Source organism: Camelus bactrianus, chromosome 14, assembly GCF_048773025.1.
Source record: "Camelus bactrianus isolate YW-2024 breed Bactrian camel chromosome 14, ASM4877302v1, whole genome shotgun sequence".
NCBI lineage: Eukaryota > Metazoa > Chordata > Mammalia > Artiodactyla > Camelidae > Camelus > Camelus bactrianus.
The window spans coordinates 22,758,981-22,775,865 of record NC_133552.1 but is presented as its reverse complement, the minus strand read 5'-3'; the positions used below and the strand labels follow the sequence as shown (position 1 = coordinate 22,775,865).

The 16,885-nt window shown below is 33.4% G+C and overlaps 1 non-coding gene across 1 annotated transcript; it reads left to right on the top strand.

The window, feature by feature from the left end:
• Nucleotides 1–16,355: 16,355 nt before the first annotated feature.
• Nucleotides 16,356–16,519, top strand: LOC123613775 (U1 spliceosomal RNA). The gene has a single exon (XR_006721200.1). It is a non-coding gene; the product is annotated as a U1 spliceosomal RNA (small nuclear RNA).
• Nucleotides 16,520–16,885: the final 366 nt, after the last annotated feature.

Below are 16,885 nucleotides of genomic sequence, written 5' to 3'. Positions count from 1 at the left end.
TTTATATATATATATATATATATATATATATATATATATATATATATATATATATATATAAAACTTTTCTAATAGCACATGATCACCTTTTCCCCCAAGAGTCACTTTGGTACCTGTGATTCATTGAGACTTTTTTTACAGAGTTCTTTATTTAATTGTGTATGTTCACTCTTGGGTATTTGGTATCCCTGAACTTATCACTTAAAGACCTTTGTAATAGTCTTTCAAAATTAATGAATCAAATGCTTGTGAGGACATGGATTTCTGAAGTACATTTTAAAAGTCCAGGCTTTAAAAGTCAAGGATGATAAGAAAGAGGATCAGGCAAGTGCTGTAACCAATAATCCAGCTCACTCCTCGATGCTTCTGAATTTAAAAGTAGAAGTGTTTCACTACACCTGAACTACTTGAATTACTTTGGCTCAGGTAAGTAATTCCAATAGATCAGCCGGAAAGATAATCTTCTAACTTTAAATTTAGACTCACTGAAATGTCTGCTCTCCTGAAAATATCATTTTACAGGTTGAAGATGTTGTCCCATGAAGATCTAAAGAGCTTTAAGATGAGAAACAGATGAGGTATGTTACATCCCATGCATGGTAGGAGCTTGACTCACTTTTCAAAATTTCACGTATGTATGCAGTTATATAGTTAAGATATAATTCAAGGGGCTTTCTGTTATATTTGTACCACCCTAAAGAGAAATGGTAGAAATAACAGTTATTGTAGTGGTATGCCAGTAGAGAAAGCTAATTAGCTTAGGTCAAAGGGTGAAAAGCAGAATGGGCAAGCAATTACTGAACATTAAAAGAAAAGGCCGTGATATATACCACCAAGCAAGAGATCAAAGGAAGAAAACGCTGGCTGAGGTAAGTTCATTGCTAAGACAATTCCTTCTAATTCAGTAAAACAAATGAAAAATCAATTAACTAGAGAGGACTTGACTTTACATCCAACATACAATTTTCACCCTCCAAAGACTTGTCAAATTTGCATCAGTAAAGAGCATAATTAATGTAGAAGTAGCATTTTTAACCATAATTTTCCTTCAGGATCATGGGATGTCAAAAACTGTTAAAGATATTCATGAACATTTCTCAGACACCCTGGTAGTGCCCTAGGGTAAAACACAAAAGGTGCAAAGCACTGTAGATAAACATATGGGAGAGCAAATCAGACAAAGACAGGGGTAAATGGATGTTCAGGGCAATCCCCCACAATCTGTAAAATTTATTATTAACGTCCTTCGAAAGCTAAGAGCACACTTAAGAAAAATCCCATTATCAAAATGGTTAAGAGTAGGAAATGATTACATGATCTTTTTTTTATACAGTTTTACAAATTAATAAGAGAGTCTGTATAATATGGGATTATTTGTTTCTACATAAGCAAAGTAAAACCAAGGGGTTATCTTTGATGCTCCACCTATTTTTACTCTTTCCTGGACTCTTGGACACCCATCATTCTCAGAAAGCTCTGCAGCCATTTCATATCTACGGCTCACCTCTGTAGTGTCAAACGTAGCCTCAGTTTACCTTCATTAGGCAACATCCGTGTTTCACTTTTTACAACAAAGTTTTGCTATCAAAATGGGACTCTTCCCCTTGTCCTTTTTCTCAATTGAGGGCCCTTTTCTGGGCTAGTCCAAGTGTATTAATTTGAAAAATGCATTCATACTAAAATCGTTGATCATGGGCTAATGGGCCACCTCATTTAAAAATAGATCTCCTTTGTAACATATGGTCTATGTAGGCGTTATCTCAATCTTCAGATTATTGCATTAATTTTAAACACAATATCATCACATATACTAAAGTAAGAAGGTGCTTAATAAGTTTTCAAAAGGCATTTCAAGTGAGAGGTAAAGTAGAGCAGAGTAAAATGGAATGGACTCATACATCCTGCTTCAAAACTCTAAACTATAAAAACTGTACATAGATATACCATTTGGAAATTGTTCATAAAATATAAGGAACTTACAGTGATGAGAAAATCTCGTTAGATGGTCTCAGAGGATCTGAATTTGCACAAATGTGAAGTTAATTTCACAGGAAGCCACTTCTATAACTAATCATTCAATCTCTATAATTCACAAACACTTAATGAAAATAACTTCAACTTTTGAAAGCTTATGTTTATATCTGTGGGATTCAGAAGGGTCAACATCCACTAGTGAACATGTTTGGAAACCAGCTACTTGAATATAAAGGTTGTTAACGAGAAAAAATATCATCAGACATATTGTTTCCATAATGAATCTTTATTTTGATCCAAGAAAGGAAGCAAAACCAAACATCACACAGAGAACTGGGATTCAGAATTCACTGCCACAGAGGTGAGAAAAAACACATAAGGCAAAGAAAAATAATATAAAAGAAAACAAGAAGAATGCTAATGAAGTGATGTATTTCCACTGTGTTACAACTAAGTTTCCATTAAGTTACAACTTTAAAAATAATTGAAAATGTTATCAGCTGGTGACTGTTTTACTCAATCTATGCTTGAGAATTGATATATGTCATTAGAGACTACCTTTTGTAAGAAGTATTCTAAAGCCATATTGAAAAGAAGCTACTAGTAAGAAATTGTAAACAAATACATGTGAAATAATAACTCTTTGAGGAATTCTAAAGAGGTTAGAAAGAAATATAAAATTACACAAAAATTTGAGAACATTAGTGTGAGGGTAAAGGCCTTATTTCTGTCCCTAAATTAAGGTGTTTAAGTTTGCTTAAACTTATTTATTGCAACTTTGTTGTGTGAAGCCCTCTTTTTCACTGAATCTCTACAGATTTTGGAAACCATATTTAAAGGATAATTACAGTAACTTTGTGAACTACGTATTCATACTAAATAATTGAAAATTCAAGATATTTTAAGTTAAGTGGTAGTTTATATGAATAAAAATGTTTTAAAACTTTTACTGTTTTGACTAAATCTTTCTGTTGTTTTTGTTTGTCTATAGTACATATTTGCTATCCAATAAACTCGAATCTTTGATTTTTAAAAAACCATGAAATTAGATGATTCCACATAGCTTTGCTGGTATAACATTTGCTTATAAGAAAATAGCCAGACCTTTTAGAGCTTCGTAATAGCAATAATCTCCTCCACAATAGTGGTCATTAAACTTATGATAGTGGATACCATAAACATCACTAACTGGGAAAGACTGTGTCTTGAAACCATTCATGTTTAAATCAATAGTAGTAATATACATTTTTAAAACTTTTTTATATTGAAGTATAGTTTAATATACATTGATACAATATAACAACATTGTATTAGTTTCTGGTGTACAGCATAGTGATTCAGATATATATGTAACATATATTACAGATTGCTACAAGCCATTGGAAACAGTTCCCTGTGCTATACAGTAGGACCTGGTTGTGTATATAGTAGTTTGTATCTGCCAATCCCAAACCCCCAATTTATCCCTCCCTCCCTCCTTTCACCCTGGTAACCATAAGTTTGTTTTCTATGTCTATGAGGCTCTTTCTATTTTGTAAATTCACTTGTGTCATATTTTTTAGATTCCACATATAAGTGATATCATGTGACATTTCTCTTTCTCTGACTTACGTCACTTAGTATGATAATGTCTAGGGCCATCCCTATTGCTCCAAATGACATCATTTCATTCTTTTTATGGCTGAGTAATATTCCTTTGCGCGCGCGCGCGTGTGTGTGTGTGTGTGTGTGTATTCTTTATCCATTCATCTGTTGACAGACATTTAAGTTGTTTCTATGTCTTGGCTATTGTAAATAGTGCTGCTATGAACATTGTGGGGCACATATCTTTTTGAATTATATTTTTCTCTGGATATAGGCCCAGGAATGGGATTGCTGGATCACATAATAACTCTTTTTTTTAGTTTTTTATGGAACTTCCATACTATTCTCCACAGGGCTGCACCAATTTACCAACAGTGTAGGAGGAATAGACATGTTTTTGTGATTGTAAAATACAATTCAAACAGTAGCCCCTGTATAACTCATAATGAAAAAAGAGTATAGTTCAACCTAAAAATATCACATGCTGAACATTTTAAAAATATGCCTAGTCTTCAAATTAAAATTGTAATTATCATTCTTAGAGGCAGGTAGGAAAGATGAGAGAATATTAGCCATTGCCTTCTTCATTTGTCATTAATAAGCATCATGCTTTTCATAATTTGAATAGACCTAAGGAGAGTACAACAAAATATATTTTATTTCATTTTGAAGTGAAAGTAAAACTGTCTCATTAAGAAAATCACGTTATAATGACTAGAGAGTAACTGTGCCTACATAGCTTTATTGGGAGCAAAGGCTATCCTTAATAGACACAAAGTAAGTGCATTATTGAAGTGATGGATTTTTCTGTCATGTATTTTTAATTAAAGCCAATGTTGTCACTATAAAAAGACATTCCTTCCAGTCATTCACTAGCTATGAATATCAAAAGTTTTTAGAATAAAGAGTCATAGAAACAAGTAAGGATGATCAGGATTATATGAGCACCACCATGGAATGATATAACTAAAGTGGACACGAGCACTGTGCTGGCACAATAATTTTGTGACCAATAATTTCTTCCCAAGAAGGGACTCAAGCATTTTTGGAGAAGGAATTTTTTTTTAATTTTGTCTTTTAGATAAAATCTCTTGTCTTTCAGAAGGCATCTTGCTATTTGTTATAATGTCACTAAGGGTAAGGTAAAGCTCTCGTGAAATTGCTGTTATTCACCTGCAAAATTTAGAAAAGAGATGATCTTCAGCCTGATCAAAAATGTCCTAAATCAATGAGGAGAAAAGATGAATCTAATATACTTTCAGCATTTAATTTTCACCTACTTCTATATAAATAATTCCCTCTCCCAGCTTTATGAGGGGTATAACTGACAAATAAGATGGTAAGTTATTTAAAGTGCACAATGTGATAATTTGATATTATATAAATTGTGAAAGGAGTCCCTGCACTGAGTTAATTATCACATCCATCACCTTACATATTCTTTTTTTTTTTTTTTGGTAAGAATTTAAAATTTTACCCTTTTAGCAAATTTCAGATACACAATATAGGGTTATAACTGTAGTCACCACGTTTTAATTAGAGCCTCAGATCTTATTCATCTTACAACTGAAAGTTTGTGTCTTTTACCAACTTCTCCCTTTTCCCCAAACCCCCAGCCCTTGGCAACCACTTTTCTATTCTCTGTTTCTATGAGTTCAACATTTCTTTCCTTTTTAGATTCCACCAGATTAATGATGTGGTATTTGTCTTTCTTTGCCTGGCTTATATTTCCTAAGCTTATGCTTACCTTCTTTTTTTATGTCAAATTACCTCACATTTCAAGCCACCTATTTCTCTATTACCAAAAACCCTGCCACCCCCTATACAGACTCTGCGGAGCTATGTTCATCAGAGCCCTTCCGCCATCTAACTTTATACCCTGATTTCCCTATTTCTGTTAAAGCATTACCATTCTTTTACTTACCCATGTACAAAAACTCAGAATTATTCCTCTTATATCTCCTCTAAACAATTCACTGTCACAATTTAATTCTTCCATAGAATGTTCTCTCATTCATGTTCCTCTCTTTGTATTTTCATCACCAACAACATAATTATCAATGAATCTTTGAACTATTTCAGTAGTTTTTCAGTGGGATCTCTGCTGCTAGTTTTCTGATGCTTATCTGACCCTCTCTATTTTAGACAACTCTACCAGGCAATGATCACCACACTGTATTGTCATCAAATTACTGATCTGGCCAACCTGTCTCAACTGTCTAGTCTTTTAGCCTACAGAATATAATCTCTAATACTTTGAATGGGCCCAAGTTTCCATGATATGTCCCTTCTTTCTCATATTTTCAACAAAACTAATGAATCTACTCAAATTCTCCCAGTCTGATGCTGTTTCATGTCCATGAATGTAAATCAGTCCTTTTATTTCCTATCAAACTGTCCGTGTCTTTTGAAGTCCCTATGAATCTTCTCATGTCCATCACAAGTAACATTGACCATTTTCATTCTCTGAATTACCATTTTCTTCCCTGTAGTGCCCAATTATTTTAGTATCCACATACACTAACTCAGAGTAAAGAGCTTTGAGTTCATATTGACATGTGTTAACTTTCCATTATAATCATTAGCTTAAGGTGGGCAAAGTACATTATTTTTTATTGCATTCTCCATAGCATCTAGCAATCTAGCAGAATACTTTGAATATTGTAGACTTCTTCTTCTTATTATTATTATTAGCTTAACTTTCTGCTTCTAGGGCTGTTGTAATTAGTGATGATGAATATTCAGTTAAAGGAATTTGATATCATGGGAAGTGCAGTTATTGCTAAAGACAAAGGGTGAGGATATAAGTACTTTTAGGTATTAAATCAAGACCCATGTATGTCTGAATCCTGTCCCACCAACCGCAGCCTCCTTTCTATAGGGGACTTCATGTTAGAATCAATATACTAATTTATTAAGAGCTATACAAGTGTCTTATATGGAGTATGGAGTCTTCTTATAAAAAGTTGTTAGACTTAAGGGCTAAGTGACATCTTCTCCTCCCCTTCCCTAGTCCCCAGTTTTATTAATTGTACCAGTATGTTCAGGCATTTCTGTTAAAAAAATAAAAGACAAAATGGAAAATATGATTCAGAAAAGGCTTTGGGCTCATTTACTCTTTAACTCTACTGTATCAGCAAGAGAGATCCAATCGAATTCAAGTCCTTAATTCAATATATCTACCTTAAGTTATGATAGGAGAAATACCGGAGAAAATAACACAAAGCAGGCGTGCACCCACTGGGACTCACAGTCCAATAAATGTTCTTGTATCAGACTATTTAGATTAGCAGCAAACCCGGGGGTGGAGGTTGGGAGGAAGTATACTGAAATGGCATAGGTGAAAAAGTTAGGAGGAAATCAAAGGATTCCTTCCTTCCTAACACATATCTGAAGTATCTTATTTTGTTTAAAAAGTTCAATAAAAAGTTGTTTATTGCCTACTACCAGATGGGATGGAATGTGTAAATATTATTTTATACTGTCAACTCTAAAATGTGCATTTTACTTCAAGTTGTTGCATTTCTGAGTCAAAGTATGTCTTCAAATTTGTGTTTGTTTTTAATGTGGGTATAATTCTGAGTTTTTTCTAAGTGTGTGACTTTTAAACTTATGGTGCACCATAAAATGGTTAAAATCATAGAATAAAGAAAATGCAATATTATACATACTGATGTTTTATATATGTACACATATATATGCATTAAATTTCTCAAGACAGTGAAAGAGATGTAAGCGTCATATGCTTCTATATATAATCTATTGGAATCTACATATATACTACTTATTGAAAATTATTCTCAGTATTGGATTTCCATTTCCTTAATCTTAAATCTACAGGAAATCTTATTTAAGAAATTACAGCATAGTATCAGCTATAAATTACAGGACTTGTTTTTATCCATACTTGGTTTCAGGGGACAGTTATAGGGAGCATTTTGGTTACTATTGTGATGAGTTGGTTAAGGAAGAACATGAGTATTTTGAGAATGGTTATTTACCTCCTGCTAGACTTACAGCTATTGCTATTACTAGAATTAGTAGATTTGCCCTGTGACCAACATGCGGCTTGTCAGAGAAGGAGAAATTAGTCTGAAGGTGCCAGATCATCAAGGTTGAGTGTGTGGATCCTGTGAATATCCTTACAGAATCCTGAAAGAGAGACAATGGGTTAAAATTAATTAAATGAAAATTAGATTTTCTCAATTTATGCAAAATGAACATTAAAAACTCACCATAATTTGGGAAGTTAATGTAAACTCTTAGGATTGTAAAACTGTGACTCACCAGTTACTTCTATAAAATAGATAATAAAATTTTAGAGGAATTTTTAAAAAGTGGCTCACTAAAGTTAAAAATAAAATAATGGCAGCTGAAGTTTGAATAAAAATACATGTTTCAAGACACCACAAATTTCATAGCCTTCAAATAAGGAATGGCCATCAACAACAAATGAGTTGTCAGATGTAACAAATAAAAATACAAGTTGACAGTTAAAACTGAATTTTATTTTTGGGATATACTAACAAAAATATCATTGTTGGATGTCCTGTATTTTTCTGCTAAAACAAAAACAACATATACATAACTTTCTCCAACATTGCAAATAATTTTTAAAATCCACTATGGACCTTGTACATAACCACTCTTGGAACTCTTTCCAGTTTCTCTGAATTGCAATTATTGCTAATACGTTGGTCACTCCTATTAGACCCAAAGATCTTCAGAGCAGAATTTGCCCTTTAACTCAATCTATAATCTGGTTCTGTGCCTGGAACATTGCAGTCATTCAATAATAAGGCTTGTGGGATGACTATACCAGTGAACAACCTACGTTCTAATTCTCAAACGGTAACTGGTTATCACCTTGGGGAAAATATTCAGCACACCTGGATCTTTGTTTCTGAACCATAAAATGAGAGATGGAGCCAAGGGTGATCAATAAAGTCTTTTTCACTCTAGGTTCTCAGCTGCATTTAAGTTTGCTACTCCTATTTCTCTAACACATTGAATTTTTCTAAAGTATAAATTTAATCGAGCAATGTGTTTATTGTACATTTGCTACCCCCGTGGCAGTTCCAAAAGTACAATGGGAAGACATGGATGACATATCACTGCTCAAGTGGTATAATGATCAGAGACAAGGACCATTTATCATGCTTCAACTAGGCCTTAAATTATGATGAAAATGCACTGAGACTCACTTCTGCTGATTTCATTAAAATGTAGTCCTAGCCTCATGTGGCAGGCATTTCAGCTCAGACTCCACACTGGCGTCTCTACGATATTAAAGGACAACAAAATGAGTTCATGAAGGATGAAAATAGAGTTACAAATATTAGGATACCTGAAGGTGAAATATGTTCATTATTTTGTTTGTTTTTAAGGAAACCAAAGCAGCTGCAGACAGTGAATTGTTTGTTTTAATTGATCAATGTTTATTATGCATTTGTATTTATCAAACATTTACTATACAACAGGGCCTATAACCTAAATAACTTATGTCACGGGATGGATATAGCTATAAAATGTAACTACGTCACGGCAGCATGATTAGGGCTTATACGGCACCCTGTATGTACTCAACCAGCAACCCTGAATAGAAAAGGATCTCATGTCTTTCACCCATTCCACATCTACAAGGGCCAAATATGTGACACATGTTGTGCAAAATACCAGATAGACTAGAACAAATTGTATTCCATCTCAGACGTCCACCATTGACAATTCCAAGTAACTTACACGGCATCATGAAAAAGTTGTGCCGTGAGTCCCATGAGAAGTAATGTTTCCTTTTTTCATATAAGAAGAATATTTTTAAATAGTTTCTATTGCTTTCAGGAAAACATTTCACTGGAGTCCTTGCAAGTTGCTAAAAATTGGCAAATGGAGAAGAAAGAATTTCAAGTGCTTTTGAGCCTTTATCAGGTCTTAGTCCCTTTGAGAGTCTAATAAAAGATCATGAACTCTGAAAAAAAAAAAGCAGTTGCATAAATAAATGCATTTTTTCCCTTGCAATTTGCACTCTGTACCAGGGTTGTAAGTAAGTTCAATTATGCATTTTAATAGACTAAGCAGTGCTATAATGGAAGAAGGCCTCTACAGAGTTAAATTTTCTAAATGAAATTGAATAGAAAACAATTATGACTGATGCTGCATCCATAAAGTTAAGAGGGATGAGTGTGTACATTGACTTTGGGTTAAACTAATTCACAGCAGTTAATGGAAGATTATAATAGAGTAGGTGTAGGAGATTTTTTTTTAAAACTGCATGTACTTTATTAATTTACAGAAAAGGTAATTATTTTTTGTGAGCTGTGTATTGACCACTGTAACTCTTATGCCACTTGATAAAAAGACTAAAATAGAGAAATAGCTTCACCTGCAATCCTAATTATAAAAGAGTCACATTCCCATAGCAACTGTCACTACATACTAGGCATTGACACATTTTAGATAATATGATGCTGTTACTTAAATATTTAATGGATGTTAAGGTTGGTTAATAATTCTGCAAAGTCAGTGAAGGTGTCTACCACTGGCCTTGCTCATTATAGCTTTCACTGAGAGTATCCTGGAGAGATTGCACTCAGCAAATCAGTTTCAGACTCAAGACTTAGATAACATGTAACTTTCCTTGTGAATTCTTCCAAAGCTTCAGATAGATAACATTGCTCACTTGTCCATGCTCCCACAGACTCAAGTCACACAATAATACTGCAGTTTATTCACTGGAGCTCTGAAGTCAATATCTTCTGATAGATTATAAATCCTTTAGGGCAGGGACTGAATGTCATTCATCTATGTTACTTTCAGTCACAGTACTTGTCAAGAAGGTAAGCATTCACTGTGGATTGCTGAATCAAAACACATTAGTTGATTTAATGGTTTTGCTCTCCAAATGTGAGCATATTATCAGTAGCTGTTAAAGATACACACCCTTTCTTATTAAATGCTGAGAAGGTTTATCAGCAAAGGAACCATGTTTATCTTATTCATCACTGAAAACCCAACACTGGTCTTGGTGCCTGGAACGTTACAGGTGATCAATAAGTAACCGCTAAATGAATATTGAACAAATTAATTCAAAGGAGCATGAAAAGTAACTAAGGAATATATTATTCCAAACAAAACTTTTTAAAAATGCTGTAAATAAAAGGAAAGTGTTTCTTTCAACCCATTTACTTATCCTGTAGCTTGGGTCTGGGGTAGCAGGAAGTCCAGCACATTGCCCTTCACATCACAGGCCTTTCAGAGTCAAATGGAAGAAAGAAAAGTCATTTCAGGAATCTGTGGCAAAGGTGATGAAAGAGAAGTTCAAGGTCTTATGCAAGGTCATAGACCAAGCAGATGTCAGAGTCTAAAAGCCAAGAAAGACATTCTAGAGGAAATGATAATCAAAAATAAGAACAGAAGTGTTGATGAATTAGGCTGGAAAGAAGGTGTGGGATGAAGGAGAAGAGTAGTTCTGGGAGAACAGCTTTCCTTAAGGACCAAAAGTGGAAAGAGCGGAGAATTCCTAAAAGAAGTATCTATAGCCACTACTTACTGCTACCCACACAGTAAAGAACAGTATATTTCAGTATTTTTCAGGTTAAAATGAAATGAAATAAAATTTAACCCCCCTCATCATCTTTTACTTTCACTTCCTTCTACTCTTTTTCTCTAGTCACTCCTGTATTTTCCATTCCCCTTTCTGCTTCCACAGCATTCACTGCCATCTGAAAAGCTATTATGCTCAATCGTTTAATGCCTGTCTTCTTTTTCAGTAAACTGAAAGCTCTTTGAAAGCAGGGACTTTCATCTATACTGGACTAAATGAATTAGTGAATGAAGGCAAAGGGTCTGCTGCATTCAATCTTCACACCACTTTCACTCTACAGAGCAGCCTTCTAAATATATTAAAAATGCAAACCTTTTCAAGTCACTTACTTATTTAAATCTGCCAATGATTTCCCCTTGCATGAAAGATAAGGTCTAAAATTTAAAACTTGGATTCATAAAATGTCTGTAAAATCAAGCTTCAAGTTTGAGAGAGTTTGTAAGAACAAGCTTCAGCCTGAAGGATTCACCACTTTCCTCTCCAGCAGTGTGACATAGGCATTTTTCAGTGTCTGGAACAAATATGTATATATTTCCCTCCTCCTGGCCTTTCCAAAAGGGATGCTCTTTCCCTTTCTGGAAAACTTCTCCCTCCCTCCCTCCCTTCCAGATCACCACTTAGACACTTGGAAAAATGTGCTGAGATTTTGAGTACATGTGTGAGCATATTCATTAGAAGTGTCTACGTTTTCTCCAAAGAGATGTTACAATCCCAAAAGGAATGCTTCTCTAAGGACTTCTACATGCCTTGTCTGATTTATTCCTGTCTATTCTGTATTTCCTGGAATTATTGTAAATAAAATTGTTTCTTTTAAAATTACATATTCTGATCATGTATATTTCTGGTTTTTTGTTGGTAGTGGAAGTTTACTCAGTCACTGAGTATTTATTTTTGTTTACCATCATTTTATTAGTTTTCTATTGGTACTATAACAAATTACCACAAATCCAATGGCTTAAGACAATACAATTTATATTATTATTATTTTACAGTCTTGGTTATCAGAAGTCCTAGTGGTGGGTCTCAGTGGGCTAAAATCAAGGTCTGGGTAGGGCCACATTCCTTTCTGAAGGCTCTACATTTGATTACTATTTCCAGTTTCTAGAAGCCACCTGTATTCCTTGGCTCATGGCCCCTTCCTCCTTATTCCTTGAATATAGATATTCAATGATTTATCATTATTTGTTTAAAATATTCTTTCACTACCTTTGTCAAAACTCAGTTGACTCTATTGATGGGTATATTTCTAGGTTATTTATTTTATTCCATTGATCTATTTATCTTGAGGAGAATACCACACCTTGTAGAACATATTTAAATAAACATAATTGTCTTATATCTTACCGGTAGAAAAATATGTAGTTCAGCATACCTATAGCATTACAATCAGGAACATGTTACTACTTCCTGATATTTTAATATACTTATAGTAGAACCCAATGTCTATGCAAATCTTTTAAGTTTTATAAAGAAATTATCAATAAGTAGTCATTAATTTACTATTGATAGCAATTTTATTAGATTTTGGTGTTAAAAGACATATATGAAACATGTTTGAGAAATTGAAATCATGATATTTTTATCACATTTTCTAAAGACTAGGTTCTAAAACCTGTCATTTAACTATTTTTAGCTCATTTCAACTATCACTAAGAGAATAACTATTGTGTTCTAGGCCTTGAATTGATTCTGGGGAGATTATCTATCTATCTGTCTACCTATCTATCTATCTATCTATCTATCTGTGTGTGTGTGTGTGTGTGTATGGAACAATGAGTCTATCTTTGAGAATTTTACAGTAGAGAAATGTCATATACATGTGATAAATATACTATCATAATAGCTGTCTAACTTATGTTCACATTTTCATTGAAAATTATTTTAACTTTCTGAAATAGAAATTTGACAATAGCATTCACATGATTAAAAGATTTCAAAAATTTCTTACCCTATGGGGTAGCATTATAACTCTTTAGAACAATTTTATTCATATTATTAATGGTCATGAGTATATTTTCAAACTGTCTGCCTCTCTATCATCCCTCCTTTATTCTCTACATCTAGGCATTTGTGGTTTTTTTATATTTCTCTATTCTGTTTACTCCTGTTGAAAGTATTAGGGGCCATTAAAATTATGAGAATTATACCTAAGATGAACAAGTTTTAAATGAAAAATCAAATATATCTCCAGAGAACTGTAACTTTAAACATACAGGCTTTGAGTTTTTTAGTTGAACCATTTTAACTTCCCCTGATTTGAGTCTGGTTACCTTTACATCAATTATACTATGTGGTGAGATAAACACTGTTTTAGACACAATTGAAGACAGAATTAGTTTGAGGATACTGCAAATAATGCCAAATCAAAAAGAGATATTACAAATACACAGCAGTGGTTAAGAGAGAGAAAGGAAAAACTGAGCTTAATTATGTTTGCTCTTATTTACATAAAGAAAGATGAGAAAAAAGGGAGGGGGTCTATTTCCAGACTCCTTATTCTGTTCTGTTGATCTACTTATCTTGTTGGAAATATCATACCTTGTAGGCCATATTTTAATAAGCATAGGGGAGAGAAAATATTAAAAGGGAAATTGGTAGAACACATTTCTCAAATTGAGAAAAAGCCATTAAGTCCTCCAAATCAGGACACAAAGTGGGCACTTTGGAGGCCAAATAACACACAATTAGACAAAACAATTTATGAAAAGGTAAACTCCTAGCAGTAAACAAATAAAAATAGTTTACCTACAATAATCAGTAATTACACTGATAGCTAGCTATTTACAGAAACAACAGAATCAAGATGATAAGATAAGAAAATAACAGTCAGATCAAACCTTAAAAAACTTCTTAATAGTAAGTTAAATACAGATATTTTTATACAAGGATTGAATCTTTATCTTTAACAGACCCTCACTGTAGGAAATAAAATAATATATACTTTAGGATGAAGAAAACTAAGCCTTGAGGGATGGAGTGAGCTGCAAGAAGCAGTGATCAAAAGACTTGCATAAATTTAAATCAGTATTGGCTAGAAATACAGTAGTAATTATGATGGCAAATGTCTGGGGTATAAGACAAGTTAGAAATACATTGTTGAGTTAAAATAACATTGGAGAAAGACTGCATTTTAACATTCTTCTTTTACTGGTTAAATTTTGACTGCATAAAATTAAATAGTCATATCTCACTTTATTTTGCTTTCTTTACTGAGCTTCCCAAACACTGTTTTTTTAATAAACTGAAGGTTTATGACAACCTTGCCTCCAGCGAGCCTATGGGCACCATTTTTTCCAACCATATTTGCTTACTTAGTGTCTCTGTGTCACATTTTGATAATTCTAAAAATATTTTAAACTTTTTTCAATATTAGTATATTTGTTATGGTGATCTGTGATCAGCGCTCTTTGATGCTCTGATTTTTACATGTCACTGTTAAGAGAATGAAAAAAATCACAGAGCTGAGATATACTTATAAATCAATATCTGATAAATAACATGCATCCAGAATATAAAAAAGAACCCTCAACTCTCAATAATAAGAAAGCACAGAACACAATTTTAAAAAGGTCCAATATTGGACCAAATTCAGTATCAAAGAAGTGTTCAGTTGAAAAATAAGCCAGGATACTCAACAATATTTTTCATTTGGAAAATACAAATTTAACCACAGTGAGATAACACTGAACATGCATTAGAATGTTGGAAACAAAAAATGACAACATAACTAGTGCTGATGAGAAAGTGGATGAGCTGGAACTTTCCTACACTGCTGCTAGGAATTCAAAATGGTACCACTACTTTGAAAAACAGTTTGTCAGTTTCTTAAAAGTTAAACATAGTCTTATCATACGAAGTAGCCATTCTTATCTTAGATGTTTATCCATGAGAAATGTAGAAATGTATAAAATATATTGAAAAGAGCTTCTTTTGTAAGAAAAAAAAAACAAAATCTGGAAACAGTCCTAATGTCCAAGGACAGGTAAATGGACAAAAAATTGACATATATATATTATATATACTTTTATAATTTGTACATATTGTATAAAAGGTAATGGTATATATAATGGAATCCTACTCAATAATAAAAGTAGATTAACTATTTATACATACAACACATGGATGAAATTAAAAATAATTATGCAGAGTGAAAGATGCTACTGAAAAAGAACATATAACAAATAGTTCAATTTTTAAAAGAAGTTTAGAGAATTCACTACCATCCTAGTGACAGAAAGCAGACTGGTATTTGGGGAGCTGGGAAGAGATGGGAGAAAAGGGCAAAGGGTGAGAGTGGAGGAGAACAAAGAGCTTGTGACAACTTCAGGGAGTGATGACATGTTCACTAACTTGATTGTGGCAATCCTTTCATAGCTGTATACATATTTCAAAACTTACCAAATCATAAATTTCAATTACATACAATTTATATCAATTATATTCAATAAATCTTTTTTTAAGTGTCTATACTATATAACATATGGTGACACTAAAAGTTAACTGCTGGGGCATCAACTTTACAAAATGATCTTGAAGCTTCTTGAACTACTCAAAAAAACCCACTATGATGAGAGTATGCCAAAGAACCACAGAAGCCAACAGAGGAGATAGTGACATGCTTCCAAAGAGTCCAGTATGGAAGTGGGGATAGGGAGAATTCACTAAAGTGGAGAAACCTAACAAATGAGCTAGATGAGCAGGAATAATGGCAAGTGATAAATCATGTTGATTAAGTACAATTGCAATATGTGATGAAAATGGCACTTTGTCTCTGTGGTCTTCCTCCCCCAAACTTATGACTCTAATCTAATCATAAGTAACACAATACAAATCGCTACAGAAGGATTTTTACAAAATACCTGATCAGTATCAAAACAAAGAAAGTCTGAGAAACTTTCGCAGCCAACAGGAGCCTAAACCACATGAAAGCTAAACGTAGCATGGTGTCATAGGTGGGATCCCAGAATAGAAAAAGGACATTAGTAAGGGAATGTTAATAAGGAATGTATTCCAGTTAATTGCAATGCATCAATAATAATTTATTAGTTGTGATAAGTGTTAATAATATTAACATTTAATAATATTAACTAATAATGATAACATTATTAATAGGGGAAATTGAACGTAGGGTATGTACTCTCTTCATAATTTTTGTGTAAATCTAAAGCTATTCTAAAATTGAAAAGTAGATTTCATATTTACCTGGCAGGGGATATGCCAAGATCATGAAAGTGGTTTTCCCAGGGCGAGGCTCATCCATTGCACTCTAGATGTGCTGACCCCTGCAATTCCCCCAAATGTTAGAAACTCGACTGCATAATTTGCGGTAGTGGAGGTCTGCATTTGTGCTTTCCCCTGAAAAGAAAACAAAAAGTAGATTTCAAAAAATAGTTAACTGAGGCACACTACAGGAAAGACAAGACTCCAACTTTGTCGTCCCTGACTTCTGCTCACTCTTCAGGTCTGTCCTCCACACTTCCTTCTTTCACTTGCCAAACTTCTCGTGGCTCCACATAAAAAGTGAATAAAAAAGTTCCATGGGAAGCACTTCTGGGTATATTTTTGGTTTTGATTTTTTGGAAATACTCTTTGTTTTTTATTGAAGTATATATAGTCAGTTGATAATGTAGTGTTAATTTCTGGTGTACAGCATAATGATTCAGTTATACATATGTATATATATTCCTTTTCATGTTCTTTTTCATTATACACTATTACAAGATA